The sequence below is a fragment of the Triturus cristatus genome, chromosome 2_2 (genome assembly GCF_964204655.1).
Source record: "Triturus cristatus chromosome 2_2, aTriCri1.1, whole genome shotgun sequence".
Lineage (NCBI taxonomy): Eukaryota > Metazoa > Chordata > Amphibia > Caudata > Salamandridae > Triturus > Triturus cristatus.
The window spans coordinates 1,161,953,277-1,161,978,661 of NC_140582.1; the positions used below are offsets into that span (position 1 = coordinate 1,161,953,277).

The 25,385-nt window shown below is 44.7% G+C and overlaps 1 protein-coding gene across 2 annotated transcripts in view; it reads right to left on the reverse strand.

Annotated features, from left to right (window-relative positions):
* ADAM33 (ADAM metallopeptidase domain 33) overlaps positions 1-25,385 on the reverse strand; it is a 117,821-nt gene that overhangs the window by 75,289 nt on the left and 17,147 nt on the right. The gene's annotated exons all lie outside the window — the stretch shown is intronic.

Here is a 25,385-nt window from a genome sequence, read left to right on the forward strand (position 1 = left end):
TCAACACCACGCTGCGTTATATGCAGCTGATCTCCTACTTTTCCTCTGCGATACTGAGGAGTATCTAAATGGAGCCAGGGACATGCTCAAGATCTTTGGCCTACTGTCTGGCCTGAAGGTGAATTGGCAGAAGTGCAGGATTTTCCCTTCAGCACCAAAGGGAGGCCAGCGGTGACATTGGAGGCTAGAGACAGCCAGGACCTGGGAAGTGCTGGTGGAAGGTTTTGTCACCTCGGAATCTGAAACCTCCATCTTCGCCTGCAAGATCGTAACAGCTGGAAATATGACACGATGCTCTAGGCCCGCATTGATGGTCTGGTGAGCCTCCTGCTACTTCTGCACACTGCTAAGCATGATACTGAATACTAGGCTTATTAATCGACATTAATCACCTGTGTACACGGATCTATTACCTTTACTACCAGTTTTAAGATATTGTACTGACTCACTGGGGGTGAGTAGGGGGAGGAAGGACAAGAATTTTAAATATACTAAGAGTCTTGGGGCCAGATGTACAACCATTCAATTTTGCGACTCGCAATTTGCAGCTTGCAAAATAGAAAGTACAACAGTGTTTCAGACACTGTTCACGATTCCTAATGGGGTCGCAAAGGACCTGCCTCATCAATATTCATAAGGCAGGTCGCAATTTGCGACCCATTAGGAATGGCCAGCACTCACAGGGATTGTGGCCTGCTGGGGTCAGCAGACTGTGGTAAATATTTTAATTACCTGTACTATTTTTGATGCGGTAAAATCTAGTAAGAATAACTCAGTAAAATAAGAGGCAGAATCCGTGGTATTAGAGGTTCTGAAAGGCTTTATTCCTCTACAAAGGAATTATGGTTCGAACCATAGGCATCAAATTCCATCACCACGAAGGTTCAGGAAGGGAAGGCAATACATTATTGACAAGTAAAGATATTTATATGAAAAGAATTACATTGAGACAGATGCAGGAGGCGTAACAGCTGATAATACAGATAAGGATACACATACGTAATGAAAAAAGGCGTACATATAGGCGTAAACTAGAAACGTCATTAAACATGATGTCACAAGTGGGTGGATCCATAAGAGAATCCTGCAATGTCAGCAGAAAGACTTGGCAGAGATGCGCGCGCAGCCGCATGACGTGTGATTGACGTGCAACTAGAGGGTGAAGGGGACTTGACATTTAGCTCTACATGTGGAGACAGAAGTCTGGGGGTCAGGTCAACCTAAATCCCAAATCATATCTAATATCTTATGTTTAAAGAACTGTGTTATCCAAAAGGAAAGGTCTCTCGGACGGAATCTATTCTATACTGACTGTTAGTGCGTGTACAAGCGTCTAAGTGTCTACATGAGATGCGAGGGGGCAGGAATCTTCCATGGTAACAGGGGCTATGAATTACTTGCATGAGGACAGTGAGGCCGGGCCCCTTGCTCGGTAGCTGGAAGAATGTTTACCTAAACTACTAGACAGGAATGCATTGGATGAGGAGCGGAGCAGATAATCTTGAAGGTGAAATACAGTTTTTGGCAGGCAACAGGCCGAGTCAGGCACCGTTAGCCGCGCAGGGAGTAGGACAAAGTTCATGGATACAGATGCGAGCTCAGACTGGACCTTTCAGAGGTAGAAGGCAGGAAAAGGCTTGATGGCAGAATTCAGGGCCTACTCGCCTGAACTGTAAAATGGGGAAAGTGTACCACATAAAGTCGGTGGCCTTTCATACTTAGGAACGGAATATCCGACCCATTCATGGCGGATCTGAAAGAGGACATGTTAACGGTGGACGCACATGTATTTGCGTCTTCATAACTGGAACTGGAGGGAACATACATGTACTTGTAGCATGTACATGGAGCCGTTGGGGTCTAAGATAGGGGACATAACTGATCATAAAATTCATATTTCCTCATTCCCTCCTTGTCCCCTACGGACCCTTAGGAGATATCGATCTTCATCAATCCATCAATCTGTTCATATAGCATCATTTGTTCTTCTTTCTTCTTCCGGGATCTTGAGCGAAAACTTGGATGTGGAATACACGATGTGGCACACAGACCACAAATCGCTGGTCCACATTGTAGACATAAGCAGCAACTGAATAGTATGAGAAAGCCAATACCTAGGAAGGATAGGATCCTCCATCCCCAGGCTGACAACACGCTCCAGAACCAACCGGACCAAGTCCAGGTACCTGGACTCTGGTGTATCTGGCTTACAATCTTATGAAGGCGAGTTATGGCTTTATATACTGACGGCGAGTTTTCTGGTATGAAAACACAGCAACTTGATCCGATGACCCTACAAGCTCCTCCCCTATCGGCCAGGATGACGTCAAGGACAAGACGATTTTGAAGAACAACAATCCGCATCGCAGACTGCTCCTCTGTTAAGTTGCCTAAGGCGGAAGTAGTCTCATTTACTACTGCTTCAAGTGTTCTAGTTAATCTACGTATCAGCTTACTATTAGTGACTGTACCTATATAGGGAAAGAAACCTTTATTGAAATCTGTGTATTGCTCCCATGCCGTTTCAGTGTAATCGACAATCGGGAGATCTCTCTGTTGTCTATTGTGTACTAAATGAGTATTTCTGTGATAATCAGGAGGGGCTAGGAAAACAGGTGGCAGAAGGAATGCGATGTAACAGGTACCATCCCAATCTAGAGGTAAACGTATATATGCGGTCTGGCCACATATGAAGTAGGAATGACGAGAAGCTCTAAATGTAGACTTGCCTTGATCATTGAATTCTATTACAGTGGTGCATTTACTATGGCCCATGTGTATTGAACCATTCTTTCTTACACATAATTCACCTTTAACTGGAAATACTGACATAGCGGGCAAGATTGGTGTAGCTTCGGATTCAACATTCAGAATCATGAGGTTAAGTGTAAAGTTACCTAATCCATATACTTCATTTTCTAGATCAGTTCCTGTTCTTTTGGGAAGTCCCTCCTTGTTAGGGTAGCAGACTTTAAGTAAAACTAGGTTCAGGTTTCCCCATACCCAGTTGTCTTGATAAATTACTGAATTTGAATCTAGGGAATTAATCAAACTAAACCATGCTCCACAGGAGCCATTGTGTGTGAACGGATACGGAAAGAGAGGCAGAACTCCCTTATAGTTCTGATAGGGAGGGAGTCGGCCACATATCCAACAATTTGTAGCATTGCTGGTCTGATGGGAATGATGTAACATACTAATGAAAGTGTTGTTGCGCAGCGCAAATCTATAAGACAACTCATGCGGAGGTAATTCGCTAAAAGAATGTTCAGCAGTAGCATTGTAAGCACGCTTAGAAATAGGGTAATACATATGTAGCAATACACTGGTAATGATGATCAGAAGACTTAGAAAAAACAAAATTAATAATGTCACTATGCAGTGACTACGAAGTGATTTACAGTACGCATGCTTTTTAAGATGTATCTGTCTATTTCTCTCTCTATTTCGGTCCAGAGGATACATGTCAGAGACAAATTCAACCGATTCACCTTGGAGAGGACTTAAACAATCAAATTGTCTGACTTGCTAGACCTTAGTTTCAGTTTATAGAGTTCATTCTCCGTCTTTTCAACCAAGGGGAGCTTTGAGTCTGTCTGTGAGGGAATGCAGGGCTGAGTGTTCACATCGGACGGTAGTCCATAAAATTTTTTGATATGGCTCGAGTGCAACCACCCTTTACGTCCCTCAATCTTCACGGCTGTCCTTGTAGTCAGTAAGACGAGCTTGGGCGACTGCCACCTAGGCTCCAGCTGGGTCTTCCGGTCGAAATTCCTCACAAGAACCAGGTCACCTGGAACCACGTCATGGGGCTTCACCTCAGTGTTATCGGGAAAAGCTGCAGCTACCTGTGAACGACAAGATTGTAGTGCAGACATCAAGGAAGCCAGGTAATCTGTCAGCATATTACAGTCAACATCAGTTATTTTACGAGGTATAGGCGTCCCCCACATATTTGGTGGTCTACCGAAGATCACCTCATACGGGGATAGCCCTGTTCGAGAATGTGCTACCATTCTCATGTAAAAGAGTGCAACTGGTAAGGCTACTATCCAATCAACACCTTTTTCTCTACATATTTTGGACAATCTAATTTTCAGAGTTTGATTATGGCGTTCCACGAGACCTGCTGCCTCGGGATGTCGGACACAGTGGAATTTCCATTGGTAACCTAACAGAAGTGAAACGTGTTTCATTAGTTCGGATGAGAATGGCTGGCCGTTATCTGAGTATACAACACGTGGTAAACCGTACCGTGGGAAGAATTCTCGAACTAACTGTTTGGCAGTAGTCGGGGCAGTGTAATCTGAAACCGGGTAGGCTTCTGTCCAACGGGAAAGGGCACAAACAACTACGAGAACATATTTGAATCCTTCGACATCGTTCCATCTGGATATAATCCATCTGGAGGACTTCAAAAGGGTGATCAGGAGGTTGAAATCCACCCTGTTCTACGGGAATGCTTTTACCTGGGTTGAACTGACAACATATCATACAGGTACGTACTTTCTGTTTAGCTGCTGCTCGTAAATGTTTGTTGAACCAAATGTGTTGAATGCTATCTAGCATAGCTTTTTCTCCTAGGTGCGCTGGACTATGTATTGTGTTAATGATGACTTGAACCATGGAGTCGGGAAGAAACCATATAGATTTTCCCTTCGTCATCCATCCTTGATCCGTTTGGATCCCTCCTAATTCAGTCCATTTCTTTATTTCTTCTGGTGTAGCATGTGTCTGTATGTCAATTACATCAAGGGCGGGATCCTTAACTGTCATGCAATGTGTTGGTGTCGGAACTATTGTCTTTGTCGTGTCAGTTGTGTGAGTTTGAGCAGTCTGTTTAGCTGTTCTGTCAGCTAGGTCGTTACCCTGAGAAATGATATCGGTAACTTTCGTATGGGCTTTGCATTTCATAATCGATATTGCAGTAGGTAGATGAATTGCATCTAATAGAGCTTGAATGAGGGGTCCGTGTTGGATGTGGGCACCGTGAAAAGTTAAATAACCTCTCTCTCGCCACAGCACGCCGAAGTCATGGACGACTCCGAATGCATAACGTGAATCTGTGTATATGTTGACTTTCTTATTTGTGGCTTGAATACAGGCTTGTGTCAGAGCGATGAGCTCTGCTGCTTGAGCTGACAAAGTGTTAATACAATTTGTTTCAATGACTTCAGTGTCTGTTGTGACTGCATACGCGGCCACTAACTCTCCTGTATTTGTTCTCATGCATGAACCATCTACATACAACGTCAGGTCTGGATCTGATAATGGGATATCTGTCAAGTCTTGTCTGGGTTTCGTCGTGATAGTAATGACTTCAATACAATCATGTGCTAATGGGTCTGTTCCGTTTACTGGCAAAAGTGTGGCAGGATTTAATGTACTACAACGTCTGATTTCTATGTGTGGCTGAAACAATGTCAATTCGTAACCGGTAAGTCTTGCTATAGTCAAGTGTTGTGTTTGCGTTCGGTTCAAAAGAACCTCTACTGCATGTGGTACTTGTACCGTCAATTGATGTCCTAATACTATGGCATCGCTTTGTCTGATTGCTAAAGCTGTTGCTGCCACTGATTTCAGGCACGCAGGAAGAGCCTGAGCTACGGGATCTAATGTACTAGAAAAATAAGCACATGGCTTGTGTGATCCTGCTTGTTCCTGAGTGAGTACTGACAAGGCAGTACCTTCGCGTTCTGTAACAAAGAGTGTAAAATGTTTACTGTAACATGGTGTTGCTAAAACAGGTGCTTGACATAAAGCTTTCTTTAAGCTTTCAAAGGCATGTGTATGTTCTTGAGTCCAAGGGAGGACAGTCGATGTGGCTGCCTCCTGTGTTGTCAACTGAATGAGTGGTTTTGCTAGAAATGCATATTGAGGGATCCACTGCCTACAGTATGAAGTGAGGCCTATAAAAGCCCGCACCTCCTTTTGTGTCTTGGGTGGTGGCATGTTAGCAATTAACTGGATGCGGTCAGGTGTAAGCTGTCTTCCCTCCTTGGACAGCAAGTGCCCAAGGTAAACAACTTGCTGGACACAGAATTGCAGCTTAGAAGGGGACACCTTGTGCCCCTTGTCGGCTAGAAATTGTAAAACCGTCAATGATGCTTTTTCACATTCAGGTTCGCTTCGAGCGGTGATCAGCAGATCATCGACATATTGAAGCAGGGCAGTGTTAACTGGCATGTGGATACTGTCAAGTTCTCGTTTTAGTGCTTGGCTATAGATGCTGGGGCTTTCTGTGAATCCTTGAGGTGCGCGTGTGAATTTAAAACTTCGTCCATTTAAGCTGAATCCGAACAAGTATTGACTTTCCGGATCGATTGGGACGCTAAAGAAGGCATTCTTGAGATCAATTACAGTAAAGAACGTTGCTCCTGAATCAATAGCTGTTAGTAATGAAGATATATCTGGGACCACGGGGTATTGTGGTACAATGTATTTATTTAATTCGCGCAGATCAATAACTAATCGATATACTGGCGGAGCTTTTGGATCCGTTCTTTTAAGAATCGGAATTATCGGGGAATTACATACATTGGAGTCGGTTTCCACAACCACTCCCTGTGCAATGAGCTCGTCAATGATTTGCAGTAAAGCCACAACAGCATCTGGTGGTAACTTGTATTGTCGCATTCGTGGTAGTACCACTCCTGTTTTTAGTGTGACTCGATATGGTGTAATGTTCATGCAACCAACATCAGTGGGGCCTTGTGCCCATAAATGTGTAGGTAAATTCTGCAGCCGGTGATCCATGTCTCTGGACACGTAGTGACCTTTGAAGTCACGTAAAAATAATCGTACTCCTTCCGGAGAACAACATATTATAGCTCCTAGAGCTTTCAATGTTTTTATACCTAACAAGTTTTCTGGACATGATTTAGTAAGCAATAAATCTGTAGTTCGTGTCAATGGACCAACCGTAAGTGGAAGGGGTTGCGATACTTCATTAATGATAGGCTTTCCTGAGAATCCAAGGGAAATATTCTGTGAGCCTGAGAGGGGTGCCCCTGGAACTTCACTGCGTCGTATAGTTGTTCTGCTTGCCCCTGTATCAAGTAAAAACTTTCTGTCTTCCCCTAATAGTTCACTATGTACATAAGGTCCCTCTTGATCTACAGGAACCTAGATAAGGGGTAAGCCAACTTCCCTCTCTAGGCTATTTCATGTGTATCGCTGATAATCGGGATAATCTGCTTGTGCATACTGGTACATCTGTTGTGTCGTTGCTTGTGTGGCAGCAATAGGCTGCTGCTGTGATGTTGCTACGGTCTGTTGTGGAGCTGCCTGTTGTGGAGCTGGCCTAGATTGTGCATGCTGAGGTATTTGTTGTTGGTTCTGATCCTGTCTAGGTGGACGTGGTCTCTCCTGGGTTTTACCCGTGGAGATATTATGTTTCAGAACTGCACAATCGTGTATATAATGACCTGGCTGTTTGCAATAGTTGCATGTCCCTTTTACAGGACCTGCTGAATCACTGGACTGTGTCGCACCTTTTCTATGACCGTCAGCTGGAACTGACTGGGCAACAAGCATTTTCATTTTCGTGTCTTTCATACGTCTGTGTTCATGTTCTTGTTCCTCTCTAATTCTATTGTGGTGATATTGTAACATTTGTAACATCTGTGACGGGGTGTTACCTTGCCAGGTACTCTCGAATTTCAATACTCTATTCTTAACTTGGGGCAGGGAATTTTCAACTAATTTTGTCACAAACAGATGTGGATATGACTCGCTACTCGCTTTTATGCCACTATTTATACCAAAACATTTTTCAAATCGGGAATAGAAATCACTAGTGTCTTCATCTTGCTTTTGTTTACAGGCTGAGATTGCACCCCAGTCTTCCTTTTTCGTACTTAATAAACGTGGCAGTACCTGCACTAGTAATCCTGGTAGTGCTGTAGTCTTGTCCCCAAGCCCTGAACCTGGAGCTCGGGCCTTTTCTTCGGTTTCTAATGCTGTCCAATCTATCTTTTGGTCTCCCACCTCCCAATCCTTTTCTTTGAGTTTTTCGTAAATACCAGCAGGCATTAATACTTTTAATATTTTCATAATGTCAGGGTAGGTATACTCTCCCATGAGTAACATGTCTTTTATCTCACGGTGGAAACCCGCTGGGTCTTTGTCATGACTAGGTACTACTTTCTTCATTTCTAATAATTCAATTTTAGTTATGGGCGTGTACACAAACACGCGTTTAAAATTATTGTCATCAATTTTGATGGGGTGGACTTCGCGTAAGGGATTCTGTCTGTCCATGTAATACGTTGTTCTTTCCTTGATGGGAACTGAGACATGTTCTGGGCATACGAAAACAATATACTGGTTTCGAAATTCTAGAATTTCTTTAATTAAATCAGTACCTGAACCTCTCCATCTATTCGTGAGTAATTCTGTCAATATATCAGGTAGGGGACCAGGATCGGAGTGTTGGCTTTTATATAATATAAGGAGTTGTTGAATCATGTATATACCAGCTAAACGCTGTTCGTCTGGGGTAAGGTTCAAAAACATGTGTGCTAATGCATCATCACTGTATTTTCCGGGACTGTCAGCCCATTGTACTGCTGACCTGGCTAATTCTTGTTCATCCATGGAATCGAGCATATGATACCCCCTTCGGTCTCGGAGTAATTTATCAGCAGCCTGGAATAAGTGTTCAGGAGACCTTATATTTAACATAGGGGTTTGGAAATTTCTGTTACATTCTGGGCGTATCGGACGTATTGGATCATTGAAGCATCTGGTATTATTAAGAGATCTTCCTCTACCTACATAAGCCATTGTTTCTAATTGTCCTGCGGCCATTTCTGATTCTTGCTCCTCCTCTCCCTCTGATTCAGTTCTGTCTACCTCTAATCTGTCTTTATGTATTCGTTCTACTTCTTTGCGGATCTTTCGGTACATGGCGACTATACACGCCTGTTTATCATGTTTCCCGTCTGATATATTCTGACCCCATTTGGCAAGTTTTTGCATGGTATCATGATCTACCTCAGGCCTATCTTGGTTTCTGATCACGCAGTTTATGAAGAAGCGTAACAGTTGTCTCTGTACATCCACTTTCTGGTATTCCATGGCTTCGTTAATACTTTCAGGGCCTCGCCCTGATTGGACAAAGTGATATATATTGTCTAGATGCTCAACCATTCCTGGTATCGTCGTTAAATACATTGTAGCTCGTCGTATACGTAGTGATGACAGTAGCAGTCTGTCCTGTTTACCTGGCACTGGATCATATCTACAATCCACAAGATGGTCTTTAAACATGTCGGCGGTTGCTAGTTGGGGTGTACGTTGGCATGCTAATTCTCTAAGGGACAATTTATTTCCTCGCGGTGGCGTGGCAAAAATGTCTGTCGCACCTCCCGTCGCACCGTCTGAGGTGCTGGGCACGAAAGGATTTGTTGGATGTAAGATAGAAATTGTAGATGCAGGAAAAGCGGTAGAAACGGATGGACCTGTGGGAATGTGCGTAGGAGTTTGTTGTTGCGGGGATACAGACGGATGATCTTGGCGTTGAGCACCATCGGCAAGCGGTGTGTGTGGTGTGGTATTAACATATTCGGGGGCTACATCGTCTAAATAGGAAGAAAGGAAAACATCTTTTGCTGTTTTGGGATGTGCTTTTATCGGGAGCAATGGAGGTGGCAAGTCTTTCGGTATTTCCGGGGTGGCCTTAGGTAGACCTTCGGCCAGAAGAGGATACATACCATTCATAAGGGTGTTTCTCTGTCTGTCTACTTGTTCTGCTTTTACTCTGGTACCTTCCTCAATTAATATATTTTCTCGGGCTTTATTTGAATTTTCCCTACTTTTCTCTTCCTGTCTGAGCGCTTTTTCTGTACGTCTATATGATTCTTTACGCCATAATTCAATGGCATCTTTCTGTGACTGTCTGGCTTTCTTTTTCCATAATTCTTCTTCTACTCTCATGATGCAATCTGCATCCCAGGTCCCAGCTGCGGGCCACCTCTGACTTTCTGGTAAATCCTTGGTGTAGTCCACCCATAAATCAAGAAATAATACGCATCTAGGCCATGCTTATGATACATAAAGTACCCTGGAGTGTCCCTAGGTGGAATGGGAACAGCTTCTTCGAGTACCCCTTTTCTAGTTTTGATCTGTCTTAATTTTGAAAAGAGCGGCATTTTTAGACCTGGTTACTTAATCTTGAACACACTTAATACAATAAACACAATAATGAACAATCATTCACACCACAATATGTAGAACGTATTAAAACATATAACATTTAACATTTAACGGACAATGATAACTACTAGAAAACTAGTTACTGACATAATACTAACACTAGATAATACTGAATTATATACAAGACATACTAGATATACTGCTAAACAGTACAGATACACTGCTGAAACAGTGCAGACCGGATTTGTGTACCCAAACCCATCTTGACCGGCACAAACTATGTGCACGTCTAAATGCCTCCCCGGCAACGGTACTCACCGGGTAGCACGGAACGGAAGGCCTCGGAACTGAACTGGACTGGACCGGACTGGACTCGACTCGACGCGGAACTTCGGAACCTGGTGGGCCTCTGTATACCTCGGATCTTGCTCTCTCAGCTAGGCTCTGGTCGGGATACTTTGCACTTCTCACCGCCTCGTCTGGGTGTTGATCGCAGCCTCAGTCACCCCCGCTTGGCCGGAGGGAGATACAGGAAATCCTGCGGGTATGCGTTGTTATCCGTCCAGCTGTGGCAGGAGGCCGGGCCTGCAACGCACCTCCGGCGCGTGAGATGAGAAAGTGTCCCTGTTCGGGCGCCAATTTATGTGGTAAATATTTTAATTACCTGTACTATTTTTGATGCGGTAAAATCTAGTAAGAATAACTCAGTAAAATAAGAGGCAGAATCCGTGGTATTAGAGGTTCTGAAAGGCTTTATTCCTCTACAAAGGAATTATGGTTCGAACCATAGGCATCAAATTCCATCACCACGAAGGTTCAGGAAGGGAAGGCAATACATTATTGACAAGTAAAGATATTTATATGAAAAGAATTACATTGAGACAGATGCAGGAGGCGTAACAGCTGATAATACAGATAAGGATACACATACGTAATGAAAAAAGGCGTACATATAGGCGTAAACTAGAAACGTCATTAAACATGATGTCACAAGTGGGTGGATCCATAAGAGAATCCTGCAATGTCAGCAGAAAGACTTGGCAGAGATGCGCGCGCAGCCGCATGACGTGTGATTGACGTGCAACTAGAGGGTGAAGGGGACTTGACATTTAGCTCTACATGTGGAGACAGAAGTCTGGGGGTCAGGTCAACCTAAATCCCAAATCATATCTAATATCTTATGTTTAAAGAACTGTGTTATCCAAAAGGAAAGGTCTCTCGGACGGAATCTATTCTATACTGACTGTTAGTGCGTGTACAAGCGTCTAAGTGTCTACATGAGATGCGAGGGGGCAGGAATCTTCCATGGTAACAGGGGCTATGAATTACTTGCATGAGGACAGTGAGGCCGGGCCCCTTGCTTGGTAGCTGGAAGAATGTTTACCTAAACTACTAGACAGGAATGCATTTGATGAGGAGCGGAGCAGATAATCTTGAAGGTGAAATACAGTTTTTGGCAGGCAACAGGCCGAGTCAGGCACCGTTAGCCGCGCAGGGAGTAGGACAAAGTTCATGGATACAGATGCGAGCTCAGACTGGACCTTTCAGAGGTAGAAGGCAGGAAAAGGCTTGATGGCAGAATTCAGGGCCTACTCGCCTGAACTGTAAAATGGGGAAAGTGTACCACATAAAGTCGGTGGCCTTTCATACTTAGGAACGGAATATCCGACCCATTCATGGCGGATCTGAAAGAGGACATGTTAACGGTGGACGCACATGTATTTGCGTCTTCATAACTGGAACTGGAGGGAACATACATGTACTTGTAGCATGTACATGGAGCCGTTGGGGTCTAAGATAGGGGACATAACTGATCATAAAATTCATATTTCCTCAAGACCACCATGTCTGTGACTGCATTTTAAATAAAGCAGTTTTTTTATTGCAGCCCATTTTCCTTAAAGAAAAAATGGGATGCACTTAAAAAAGAAAAATTGACTGTTTTTTGTTTCATTTTTCAGGAGCCCTTGGCATGCCCCTTCCTAATAGCGACTCACAAAATAGCGATTGCACATACCACCAGCCTTTTTAGGTCTCGGGACCATCCGGTCGGCAGACCGGAAGTCCGGAGATTTAATGTCTTTGAGAAGAGGGGCTGGCACCCGCCCCTCTTCTCTCCTGTTCTCCATTGGCTGGCCTCTTAAATGCTGGCCAGCCACTGGAGAAGAGGTCCAGTCACTCTGTTGAAGCGGATCGGGGGGCGTGTTTTTTCGTTGCTTTTCGCAGGGCGTGTTTTTCTCTCCTCCAGCCAATGGCAAGAGGAGAGAAAAAGAAACACGCCCCCGAATCCGAAACCGAGGCTGCGTTTCTCCGAGGCATTTCTGCTTGGCCTCGGAGAAAGGCGGTGGTGTCCCGGCGTCCGGACGCATTTGTTTTTTCCCCTTTTGTTGTAGAACATGCCATTTGTGCTTACACCTTCAGAAATGGAAGGCCCCCTAGCGGTGTATGTTTAAGATTAGCGTTTTATAGATTTGTTTGCAAATACTGCTCCTGCCCATAAATCTGCATGAAGTCCGTTTCTCCTTGTTCCTTTTGATGGCGGCCTTGTTAGGGAACAAGGCGCGAAGGGCTCCGGGATGGATGTGAGGCCGTTTGAAGGTGAGTAAACGCACCCCACTGTCAGTTGGACGTGGAAGGGACCCCGCCGGCCCCTTCTGATAGCCTGCCTTCTCTTGTTTTGCCAATTATGCCTCCATGCCATTGATGAGTTTTTTTTATGTTTTTCTTCAAAACAAAAAAAGTGCCCAGTTCTGATGCCGCCGGAGACCGCTTTCTTCTCGCGCTGGAAGCGCAGAACTTGAAACGCGTCTTTAAAGTCGACGCCTGGGTCTGGGGTGTCAAGGTGAGCACGAAACAGAAGGGGTGTTTGAACCGGCGCTGTGCGCTGCACCCAGGTGCCCTTTTACCACTGCCACGCTTTCATCCGGCATCTATCTAACGTTTATGACTCTCAGTGAAGATCCGGTGGTACAGTAGGCGCTGCCATTGTCGATTTAACATCAATGGCCCCCTCCGCCCCCTTCTGATAACTTGCCTCTCTGTAGTGGTATTGATAAAGTGTTCGTTTAATTATTTTTCTTCACAAAAAAAATCAAATGTTTATTTCTCATTCCATCGGAGATCTCTTTCTTTCTAAAATTAAAGATTCTTTAAATTCCACAGCTGGGTCAGTGGGCGTCAGTGGTGAGCCAGGGAGCAGCATTAGTTTTTGACCCCGTGAATTATGCGGCACCCACATACCATCACCAGACATGACCCCCTGCCCCACCCTCCTGTGCATTTGATGGCTCAACTCATAATTTTCTTTGGATGCTAACACGACACCCAGTCAGTGCGACTGTGAAAGGTCGGTGCTTCATGGGGGGTCCAGCTTAAACTGCAATTCGGATCGGACCTTTTCTTATAATTCGTTTTTCTATTATCATTCGTTTTTCTTTTTGACGGTTGATTTTAATGTCAGATTCGTTTTGCTTAAACAATTGGTTTTGAATTTAGTTAGACTGTGTAACATAGCGCTTTGTTTTGTATTTAGTTAGACTGTGTAACAAAGCGCTTTGTTTTGTATTAACATAGCGCTTTGTTTTGTGTTTAGTTCGACTGTGTAGCATAGCGCTTTGTTTTGTATTTAGACTGTAACATAGCGCTTTGTTTCGTATTTAGTTAGACTGCGTAACATAACGCTTGCAAGGCTGTGCCTCTTACACTGACCTGTGTGAGTGCGTACCGACCTAGGAGGACAGCGTCCGCTCTGCTACCGGTGACGTCTACTTGCCCCTCTCACTCACAAGGTACACAGAGTTTACGCCCCTCTCTCTCAATCACTTCCCTCCCTCTCTAGCTGTTCATCTCTCTTACTCTCCTGTTTCCCGCTTGCTTTCGTGCTCCCTCTCTTTCGGTCACTCTTTCTCTCTTTCACATTGTCTCGCTCCAGCTCTAGATGTGTGGCTCTCTCTTCCTCTGCTCCCTTTCCCTTCTGCTTTCTCTCCTCTCTCTTTAGCTCTTGTTCTCTTTTTTTCGTTCTCTCTTTACCTCCCCTCTCACTTCATTGCTATTTCTCCTTCTTTCTTTTTCTTACTCTCGCTCTGTCCCTTCCTCTCTCCCTCCCTCTCATCCTCTCTCCCTCACTTCCTCTCATCCTCTCACCCTCTCTTCCTCTTCCTCTCTCCCTCTCTCCTTTACTCTCTCCCTCCTTCCCTCTCTCTGTCCCTTCCTTTCTCCCCCCCCTCCTTACCACCTTTCCTCCCTCCCTCCATCCCTGTCTCTCTCTCCTTCTCTCTCGCCCTTCCTCTTTCCTTCCTTCCTCTCTTCCTCCCTCTCACCGGCCCTTCCTCTCTCCCTCCTTTCCTCTCTCCATTCCTCCCTCTCTCCCTCCCTGCCTCCCATTGTCCCTCCCTCTCACCGTCCTTCTCTCTCTCCCTCCTTTCCTCTCTCTCTCCCTCCCTCCCCTCCTCTCTCCCTATCTTCCTCTCTCCCTCTCTTCCTCTCTCCCTCTCTTCCTTCCTCTATCCCTCCTTCCCTCTCTGTGCACCTTTTTTCCCTCCCTCACTCTCTACCTCCTTTCCTCACTCCCTCCCTTCCTCTGTCTCTCGCTCCCTCCCTCCCTCCCTCCCTTTCTTCCTCCCTCCCTCCCCCGTCCCTCCCTCTCTCCATCCCTCCCTCTCTCGGTCCCTCCCTCTCTCTGTCCCTCCCTCTCTCCCTCCTTTTCTCTGTACCTCCCTCCCTTCCTCCATCTCTCCCTCCCTCTCTACCTCCTTTCCTCCCTGCCTCAGTGCCTCCCTCTCTCCTTCCCTCTTTTCTCCCCCCCTCACTGTTCCTCCCTCCCTCTCTCCCTCAGTACCTCTCTCCCTCCCTTTCTCTCTCTGTCCCTTACGCTCTCCCTCCCTCCCTCCCTTCCTCCCTCCCTCCGTCCCTCCCTCTCTCTGTTCCTCCCTCTCTCCGTTCCTCCCTCATCCCTTTCTCCGTCCCTCCCTTTCTCCGTCCCTCCCTCCCTCCTTCCCTCCCTCTCCCCATCCCTCCCTCCTTCCCTCCGTCCCTCTCTTCCTCTCTACCTCTCTTCCTCTCTCCCTCTCTTCCTTCCTCTATTCCTCCTTCCCTCTCTATGCCCCTTCTTCTTTCCCTCCCTCACTCTCTACCTCCTTTCCTCACTCCCTCCCTTCGTCTCTCGCTCCCTCCCTCCTTCCCTCTCACGCTCCCTTCTGCTTTCCTTCCCTTCCTCACTCCGTTCCTCCCTCTCTCTCCACCTCCCTCCCTTTCTTCCTCCCTCCCCCATCCCTCTCTCCATCCCTCCCTCTTTCCGCCCCTCCCTCTCTCCCTCCCTGCCTTTCTCCGTCCCTCCTTCTCTTCATCCCTCTCTCCTTCCTTTCCTCTCTCCCTCCTTTCCTCTCTCCTCCCTTCCTCTTTCCTCCCCTTCCTCTCTCTGTTCCTCCCTCCCTTTCTCTCTTCCTCCCTCTCTCTGTCCCTTCCTCCCTCCTGCCTTTCCTCTCTCTTTCCCTCTCTGTCCATCCCGCTCTCCCTCCCTCCCTCTCTGCGTCCCTCACTCTCTCCGTCCTTCCCTCCGTCCCTCCCGCACTCCATCCCTCCCTGCCTCCCTCTCTCCATCCCTCCCGACTTTGTGTTACCACTTCTGCCCTTAATCAAAGCTGCCACTTTGGGAACATATCTCCAAGCACTGACATTTAAGAGGAGAGAGCAGTAGGCCAATGTCATGAGCAATACCAATAGCTCTAACTTTGACAATGCCGAGACCATTGCATTGTAAATGCTTGTTTGTGGTTGCAAACGGGTCGATTTACCGTTTGCATCAGCAAAAAACAGTCTTACATCTGGCCCTAGATGTGCAATGCGGCCATCTCTTGAATATGCCGACTGTATCACCACAATACGATGTATGTTCAGAAAAACCCCAATAAAGTTTGTTTTAATAAAACATTGAGGACTTTAAGACCATTAAATTTAAACAGTAAACTAGAAATGGACTCATGACAGTGGCAATTATGCGGAACATCCACTCAGGGGCCGCAATGGATGAATGCCCCCACAACATCTACAACCTGGGAACGTCATGAATCAGCACCATCCTGACCCACTTCATCAACACCTCCAACACAACTGCCACTTTACCGTATGAATGGAAACTTGCAGACATCAAATCCCTCCTCAAGAAGCACACAGCTGACCCAAATCAACTGAGCAACTTCCAACCCATCTCCCCACTTCCCTATCCAGCCAAAGTGATTGAGACGGCCATCAACAAGCAACTCACAACCCACCTCGCACTTCACCATCTTCTAGACTGCACTCAATCAGGATTCAGAAAGAACCACAGCACCAAAACAGCACTTATAGTGGCCACTAATGACATTCAAATCATCTTGGACTGAGGCGAAACAGTGGCCCTCACCCTGCTCAACCACTCAGCGGCCTTCAACACTGTCCTGCAAAGCACCCTCATCGTAGACTCCACGAGATTCTCATACAAGGATCTGCTGTCAAATTGATCTGTTTCTCATGGGAAGAACCCAAAGGGCCAGGCTGCCACCCTTCACATTAGAGACCAGGAAGTTGATATGCGGAGTCCCACAGGGATCGTCCCTCAGCCCCACCCTTTTCAACAGATACATGACACTAGTTGCCAACATCATCCGATCACAATACATCACCGTCATCTCCTACGCCAATGACACCCAACACATCCTCTCACTGGCGGACAAAACAACCACCACCAGAACCAACTTCACCAACTGCATGACCATGGTGGCAGACTGGTTGTGAACCAACTGTCTGCAGCTTATCTCTGACAAGACAGAAGCACTGATCCTCGGCATCAAGATCCCCCATGAGACTCCACCTTGTAGCTGTCGGAGCTGGGTCCAACACCCGCACCCACAGACCAAACAAGAATCCAGGGCTCATCCTAGATGATAAGCACCTCTGCTGCCATATCATACACAAGCTGCGAAAAATCTTCAAATAGTTGCCTCAGAAACACCAGACTGACTGTCACGCAAGCACTCATCAACATCAGGTTGGAATACCGCAACACTCTCTATGCCGGAATCTCAAACAAAAACTCCTACAGAGACTCCCGAACACCACTGCAAGACTCATACTCCATCTCCCATGCCACACCCATATCACACCGCACCCCAGGAAGCTTTACTGGCTCCACATACACAAGCATAGCAAAAATCTAATGTCTCACGCACACATACAAATCCCTACACAACAAAGGACCAGAATACCAGAAAAAGTTGCATACACTTTCACCAACCCACCAGACACCTATGCTAGGTCTCACTCTCCTTTGCACACATTCTCCACATCTGCAAAAGCATAACTAGAGGTTATTATTCTCCTACCTCTCACCCAAGTCATGGAATGACCTCCCACAACACAACAGAGCCTCCTCCTCACTTCTTGAGTTCCGCAAGAACCTGAAAAACTGGGTATTCGTATGAGCACCTTGGGAACCATAAAGCTACACACCTGCCTACGTGCCTATATGCCCTTTCAGGTAATTAGTGCGCTAGCTATACAAATCAATATAACAGAACAGATCACCAAGCGAGGAGAGTTTTGACCACAAGATCATTGACAAATGGAAAGAAATAAACAATACAGATTATGCTTGGTCATTCAAGAGAAACTTACTTCAAAAAAGCTTGGAAATCAAGGTGCGAAAGCAGACAACAAAAGAGAAAAACAATTAACCCTGACGTAACCATTGTAAATGTATCCAAAGAAAGGACGGCAACTGTTAAACATGTTGAGCAAATATTTGGGATTTAGGCCTTCTTAAATTTGTGATTTCTCAAAAGTACAAATTGAATTGTATAAAAGTATTCACAAACTAAAATTATTTTAGTGCTTAAGTGAAAAAGATTCCAGACCTAATCCTTCAAAACTTCTACCAATAAATTGCGATTACAGCATAAGGGATATTACGTTTTTGCAATTACTGTCCTTTCATGATATTGGGATTGAATCACCAACTATCATGGACATTATTTATGAACTTAACATTGATAGTAGCCTTAAACCTAGCTATACTTTGATTCCCTCCCCTCCATTACCTCGAGGGGAAAGCATAGACATATTTTACAAAGTGGCACTAAGACATCTATTTGATCTAGAGGACAGACATCACACCCTGAGGACAACACCACAATAACCGAAAGGCAATCTCTTAACGCCTTAAAACAGGATTTAACAAGTTTGATGAAGGAAGCGGGCAAGGGTGGCAATACAGTAATCACGGGCAGAAATGCCTAAATTAATTAGATAGATATACAACTAATGGACTCACACATATGAAAAACTTAACTCCAACTTTATAATGGACATTAATAAAATTATTAATACAAGACTTGAAGAATGGAAAAAGTAACAGTGCTTAATCGCAGATCTAGAATAACCAACAATACACGTGTAACCAAAAATACAATAACCAGGCCCTTTCCCACCCAGAAGACCAATTATAGCTGACATTGGTTCACCTACTGAAAAGTTATCAGTTTCTTACAACATCTGGTAACCAATCTCCCGTCCTATATTCAGGATACAAAGGGCATTCTGAAGACGTTAGTGGATTTTCAATGGACATCAGACAAGTTAATTGTTACATTAGGTGTCTGTTTATTCTGTACCTGCATACCAACACAATAGGACATTAAAGCAATAGGACATTTTTGGTTTAATAGATGACCAATCTTGCACATTTTCAAAATGGATACTAGACTAAGTGTTGTGTAGTTTCTATATTACCTATACAGGATCTGCGCGTTTTGGATAACAAACTGTGGGTTTGGTGGCAGACTGATTCTGAGCACCTCCACCAGATATGTTAGCCTCTTTTGCATCAGCTAGCTCACAGTGCCACTAGAGTCTCCTCTAATCAGGGAGAGAATAGTTTCTGATAACCTCAGAACATGACAACCCTGATCCCTCAGGATCGCGGAAACAATGTACTACTTTTCACTCAGTCACTCATGCTCACTTAGTTTGTACTCAGAGATACACAGAATAAACAGTCTGGGTGTTCCAATAAGTATTTATTGAACAGTTGTTATTCTAGTGTAGAATAGATGTGTCGTAATAACCATCAAACAGTAGCATAGATATATGGTTAGCAGTACTACGAAAGTAAAAGGATGGTATGGCTCTACCATCTTGCAGTAATCATGATTATATACAAGTACATAGAATACATGATAATAAGTGTGTACTCCTACGATGCCTCCCTAACTAAATGTACCTAGCATCTGTGTAGGTGTTATGCCAAGAATTCCTCTAGGATCTAGTCCACCCCATTACCTATGTGTACGCCTACGATGCCTCCCTAACTAGATGTACCTAAATGTACCTAGCATCTGTGTAGGTGTTATGCCAAGAATCCGTCTAGGATCTAGTCCACCCCATTACCTGAGAGTTAGAGAATGTGGGACATCCCGCGAAGGATGTTAGACCACTGCTAGCTGGAGCGTCTGCATGCAGGAACCTCAGCGACTCTGGTCAGTGTGTCAGCCGGGAAGTCATGGTCTCCTCTGTCTCTCTAAGCAAGACATGATGTATACATACCCACAGGTCTCCCCAGGGGTCCTACCTTGCTGTGTTACTGTGTCGGCCTCAAGGATGACGTTGGGCTTGAACTTTAACATAGACATTATACAGGAGATGTTCGTCCTGCTGTGCTTCCAAGAAGCCTCATGCATAATGTAGGAGCATCGAACCAGGGAAAAACCCGCGTTCTGAATGCAGTGTTGTATCTAGGTAAAAGGTCAGTGCCTGAGAACCGTTATGTATGTAATGTAGGGAAGAATATAGGTGAAAGGTTGTGATGTTACCTATGCCTATATAAGGTACCTATATGAAATATAACAAAGCAAACCACTATCGAACATTGCTATGATAACTTATCGATGGGGACCCACCCCTTGTAAACCCATATGCTGCAGTGTTTAAAACCTGTTAGACTGGTTACCCCAAATTGGATCACACAGACCATCAAATGTGCATTTCATATCTGACACTTGTATCTAAATAACCAACATATATAATTAATGTGATACATCATAGAGTTTAGCTACAATTCAAATAACATCTATGTTATCCATTACTTGATTCATTGCAATACCAGGTTTTTAGGTCTCGCCTGACCCAGCGCATGCGCTGGTCCGGCGAGACTTATTGAGAGGGCTCCAAAAAGTGCTACCAGGCCAGCCTAGAGCTACAGTGCATGTGCGCGGACGCGCGCGCTGCTTTTACCGCGATTACTTTCACTTTAGCGGCTGCACGGCCCTTTGATGTGTGATCGTGATCGCCGCTTTGCATAGTCAATAGGTCTCGCTTTTGGGACCTTATAAGTATTTAGTTATGCAACTGTTGCATAGCTAAACACTTATAAGGTCCCAAAGGCGAGACCTATTGGCTATGCCAATGCTTGTTGATGTATGCTATCATAAGTCATATGTCTATTTAGAATTTTAATGTAGGAAACACTATTCATTCTCTAAAGGAAAGAATCTAGTCACATATTAAAGTAATTCCTAATCAGGATGAAAAAATTCACACCTTTAAATACTGAATCACACACCCATGACAATTTTATGGTAACATTTCATGTTACTGATACAGTCACATCAAATACCAGAGGGGGTGCCAGAGCTCTGCTGTTATGGTATATGGAAGACAAATGGCCTATAAACTGTCTCTGGCATTTACAGGAACTAACCCAAGGTTAAGGGTCACAATATTTGCTTCTTGGTGCTCTACTGAATTGCCCTACAATCCATTTGGGATCCTGAGTCATTGCTTTGTACACTAATCTCTGTATGAGGTGGCTCAAGGAGCCATGACAGATGTGCTGAGCATATTTCAGTGTGTTAGGGTGCATGAGATAGGATGAGGCAGGCACTTTGCTTGGGTAGCTCCAGCTTTTCTCTGCTAACAGTGGGCAGGAGGCCTCGCCTTCAATCCTTCCTCGGAGTGACTCTGGGCATTATGAAATATAGAGCTCTGTGTGAGACAGGGTTTGATCAAGAGAAACGTCTAGTAAAATCGTGGTATTATTAAGAATAGAGCTGTGAGTGAGTCTAGAACTCACCAAGTAATCTTTGAGTGAACCTTGGTATCAACATGCGCACTCGAATAATAACAACATAGCTAATACTAACACAGTCTTATCTCGTGCCCAATGTTTTTCATTTTATCATATTTGTGATTGGCATTTTATGAGTTCAGCTCTTATACAGCACGCCAACATCTAAGAGTAATTCACACAGAAACAAAAAGTCTCTTGAATGGTCATAGCGTTCTTTCCATTGGCCATCATCTCTCTAATGCCCATAGTTTTTGTAGTCTTTTCTAGAATATCAAATGTCCATGTAATGGCCATAGCCATAGTCCCAGTAACAGTCTCTGCTATAATGGCCATGGTGTCTGCAGGGGCCATATTCTCTAAAATGTCAACGGTGGCAACTACAGAGAACATTGTGATTGCAGAGACTAAGGCCAAATACAAAATCTGGCCAGTAAGAGATTATTACCATCAGAAAGGATAAGGGCCATTTATATTATAGAGCGTAAGACCATTATAGACAAGACAATAGCATTTTTAGAGACCAGGACCATTAAAGAGATTGTCATTAGAGACACTATGGCTGTATCATCTCATGAGTTGTCAGATCCCTCTCAAACTGGCTTCAGAAGTGAGCACAGTACTGAATCAGCGCTGGTAGCAGCAGACACTATTAGATCAGTGGTAGATGGTGGAGAGGCTGCAGCACTCATGTTAGACAGGTCTAACACCTTTGTCACGGTCTCACCTTCCTTCCAGAATCCCGCATCTTGCATTGAGGAATCAAAGGTGAGGCACTTGGCCTACTTGCTTCCTTTCGATCTAAAGGATCCCAATCAGTAATGTCCGGAGAGGTCTTTTCCAAACCTTTTTCTCTGCCCTGGGGAGTTCCTTAAGGGCCTTCCTGAAGTCCTACACTGTTCAACCTTGATGTCACACCTCTGGCCAGACTGATTCAATTGTAGGGTCTCTGTGCACTGCCCTATGCGGAAGGCACAGAAATTATTGTCACCATTATGGAGGACATTCATTCGGGGGCCCTTAAGTTTTAAAACTGTATGCGAGAAATCTGTGGCTGGATGGACAACTGCCTTCAATTAAATGCTGACAAGAAAGAGGATCTTGTTGCCTGCAGTCAGCTCTCCATCAGGTCAACTCACTGGTGGCCGGAGGTTCTTGGATCACCTCTTACTCTAGTCAGGTCAACTAAAAACTTTGGGATTATCTACGATAACAAGCTTACTTTTGATTCCCAAGTTAGTCGCAGTCTTTCCACTTGTTCCAATATAATTAAATTCTTAAAGAAAAATCGTACATTTCTTTCACCTCACGTAGAGAGGTAGCACTTGATCTGATTTCTTCTTGACTGGATTACTGCAACTCGCTCTACCTCAATATCGATCAAAGCTCTCTCGATCAGCTGCAGACAGTGCAAAACGCAGCCACACAACAGATCCTTAACATTCCTAAATATTAGCAGATTTTCAAGGAGCTTAGAAATTGCACTGGCTTCCAGTAAGGAAAAGGACCGTGTTCAAGGTCCTGAGTTTTGCACACAAGTCGTTCCATAATCTTGGCCCTAAATTTTCTAGAGCTGTGCTTGAATCTGAGCAAATCCGTGCTGAGCCCAGAATTCGGTGAACCAGATGTAGATGCACATCCTTTTCTTAAGCTACAGCTAAACTCTGAAATACTCTGCTTGGTCACAGAGCTGTGATGATCGACAATCATCTGTCATTCAGGTGAAGCCTAAAAGCTTGGCTCTTCACGCTCTAGTTCTCCTCCGCTTACGTGGGTTTCCCGTTCTACCTTCCTTGTTGGGCTTAAGCACCTTAATACCTTTGGGTATTTGTTCGCTATGTAAATTATTTTCATTCATTTTTTTATTTCATATCACAGATTATTGCCACTTTCAAGAAGTGTATGATGATTGCAGGGATAAGGGCCATCTTTAAGGCTAGAGCCTTTACATAGACTGTGGCTGTAACAGAAACTGAGTTTGTGGCCATTTTAGACACTATGGTCATTAATAGAGGCTCTGGCCTTTAAAGGTACCATAACCATTATGGAGAATATGACCATTATAGTGGAAACAATGCCATTAAAGAGACTATACTAAAGTATACAGGAAGCGCAGGATGTAATGATAGAATTAATCCCAGCCACTGGTAATTATACCATGCCACCTCAGTTTGCACCCAGCTATATGCAAATCAGTCTTGACCCTACTCCAATGGGAACAGCCCAGCCCGAACTGCCACATCAGGTCCTCCATAAACAGAAACATAAGCACCCAGGACTGGTTTCACCCTTGTTATGGGCTCATCAGCCAGGTGTAGCTTGATTCTACTGAGTGCGCACGGGACCCAAACCTGGGCATACCCATCCCACTTAGGGCAACATGCTAACGTATATAGATAGCGATGGATGGAATGCTTCAGTTAATGTCTTCTACTGGTAATTACTAAGGGCTGCACCCCTGTCCATCGTTATGGATTGGGATGCAGCTCCAAACGATTGCTAGTGGCTGAGAGTAATTTAAGCCTTCTATCCATCATCTTGGTGTTTTTAAATTTGATACCCCCAAAGTGTTCTGGGTATGCCCCCCAGAATTGGGTCCTGGACTCACTGTGCCACTGGAACCAAGCTATACGTGGCTGAAGAGCCATAACTAGGGCGAAAACGGTCCTGGGTTACTTGTGTTCTGGTTTAGGGAGGACCTGGCCTGGCAGTTCGGGTTGGACTGTTCCCAAAAGGAGCAGGGTCAAGACCGATTTGCATATATCTGGTTCCAAACTACTCAACCTGCTGTGTGCTATAGCACCGACTGGGCAGGAAAATGTAAGGTGGCAAATGGAATCCATACCACTCTCTGTTTGACTAAAGAGAGACTTTTAAAGGGTTACTTCAATTCATTTTGTACAATTCTGTGCTGCAATGATAATGTAAAGGGAATTTTAATAGTCTGAGCTCATAACACCCCAATTGTGTTAGGGTCAGGGAAGCCTTCACCAGGTGCCTCCTTCAAAAAGGAACTGATAATGGCTTCACCAAGTGCCTCCCTCAAGAAGCATCCCAAAATGTCACTGTTCAGGGAAGTCATGGTCAAGTGTCTCCTTCCAGGAGAACCTGACATTGGCTTCACCAAGTGTCTTCTTCAAGAAGGACCTCACAATGGCTTCACCAAGTGCCTCCCTCATTCAAGAAAAACCTGACAATTACTTCACCAAGTGCCTCCTTCCAGAAGAACCTGATAATGGAACTGTTACGGGAAGTCTTTTTCAAGTGTTGCCTTCAATAAGAAGTCACCAACGGCCTTATCAATAACAAGATTAATTACTCTCACCTCAATGAATTGGAACTTAACTATGGACAGTCTGATGAGACCCCCACTTGAGCCAAAGAATCAATGAAGGATTACAAAATGCAGGGTGTATGAAAGCCTATATTTTACACCGATTCAAGAAATATTTTTATTTTTCATATTTCACATGAATGACATCATAATGACATCAGCAGAGCTTCATCATTGCCCATTGTTCAATTAGCGACCTCTTCAAGAAAGCCACTGCTTAACCGGAACAATGAAAATTGCAAATATTGCTCATTGATATCCAAATACTGAACAGATTGGGTCAGTGGACTCTGGCCCAGGGCCCCCACCTTTCTAGGGGCCCCATCCTTAAGCTTTGAGGTCTGTTACATACAGTGGCATAATGCAAAAACGAGGGAGACCCCTGCATAATATGAAGAGGGTCTTCCAAGTCTAAGAATCTCATAAATATTCAAAGACTTTGCCCACTGAAGGTGTGGAGTCCCCTTAAATGTTTGGGGTCCAATAAAGAGTATTGTCAATGGTCAGACCATAGTTGCTGAGGGTATGAATGAGCTGAAATGGATAATGAATCCAAAGTTGTTCCGAGCAGGGGGCCCCAAATTATTTTTTGCCCGGGCCCCCCAAAATCCTTAAGATGTCTCTGACACTGAAGGAGCTTTACAGCTCTATAGGCCGAGGGACCTACGCATCGCCCATTGTTTAATTGTCTATTTGTCAAAACCAACCAACCATGAACGTTCAAACTGCAGTCAGACAACTAGGCAAGTGGATCATAAACTGGTTTCCCTAAACTTTCCCAGCTTCAAAAAAAGTTCT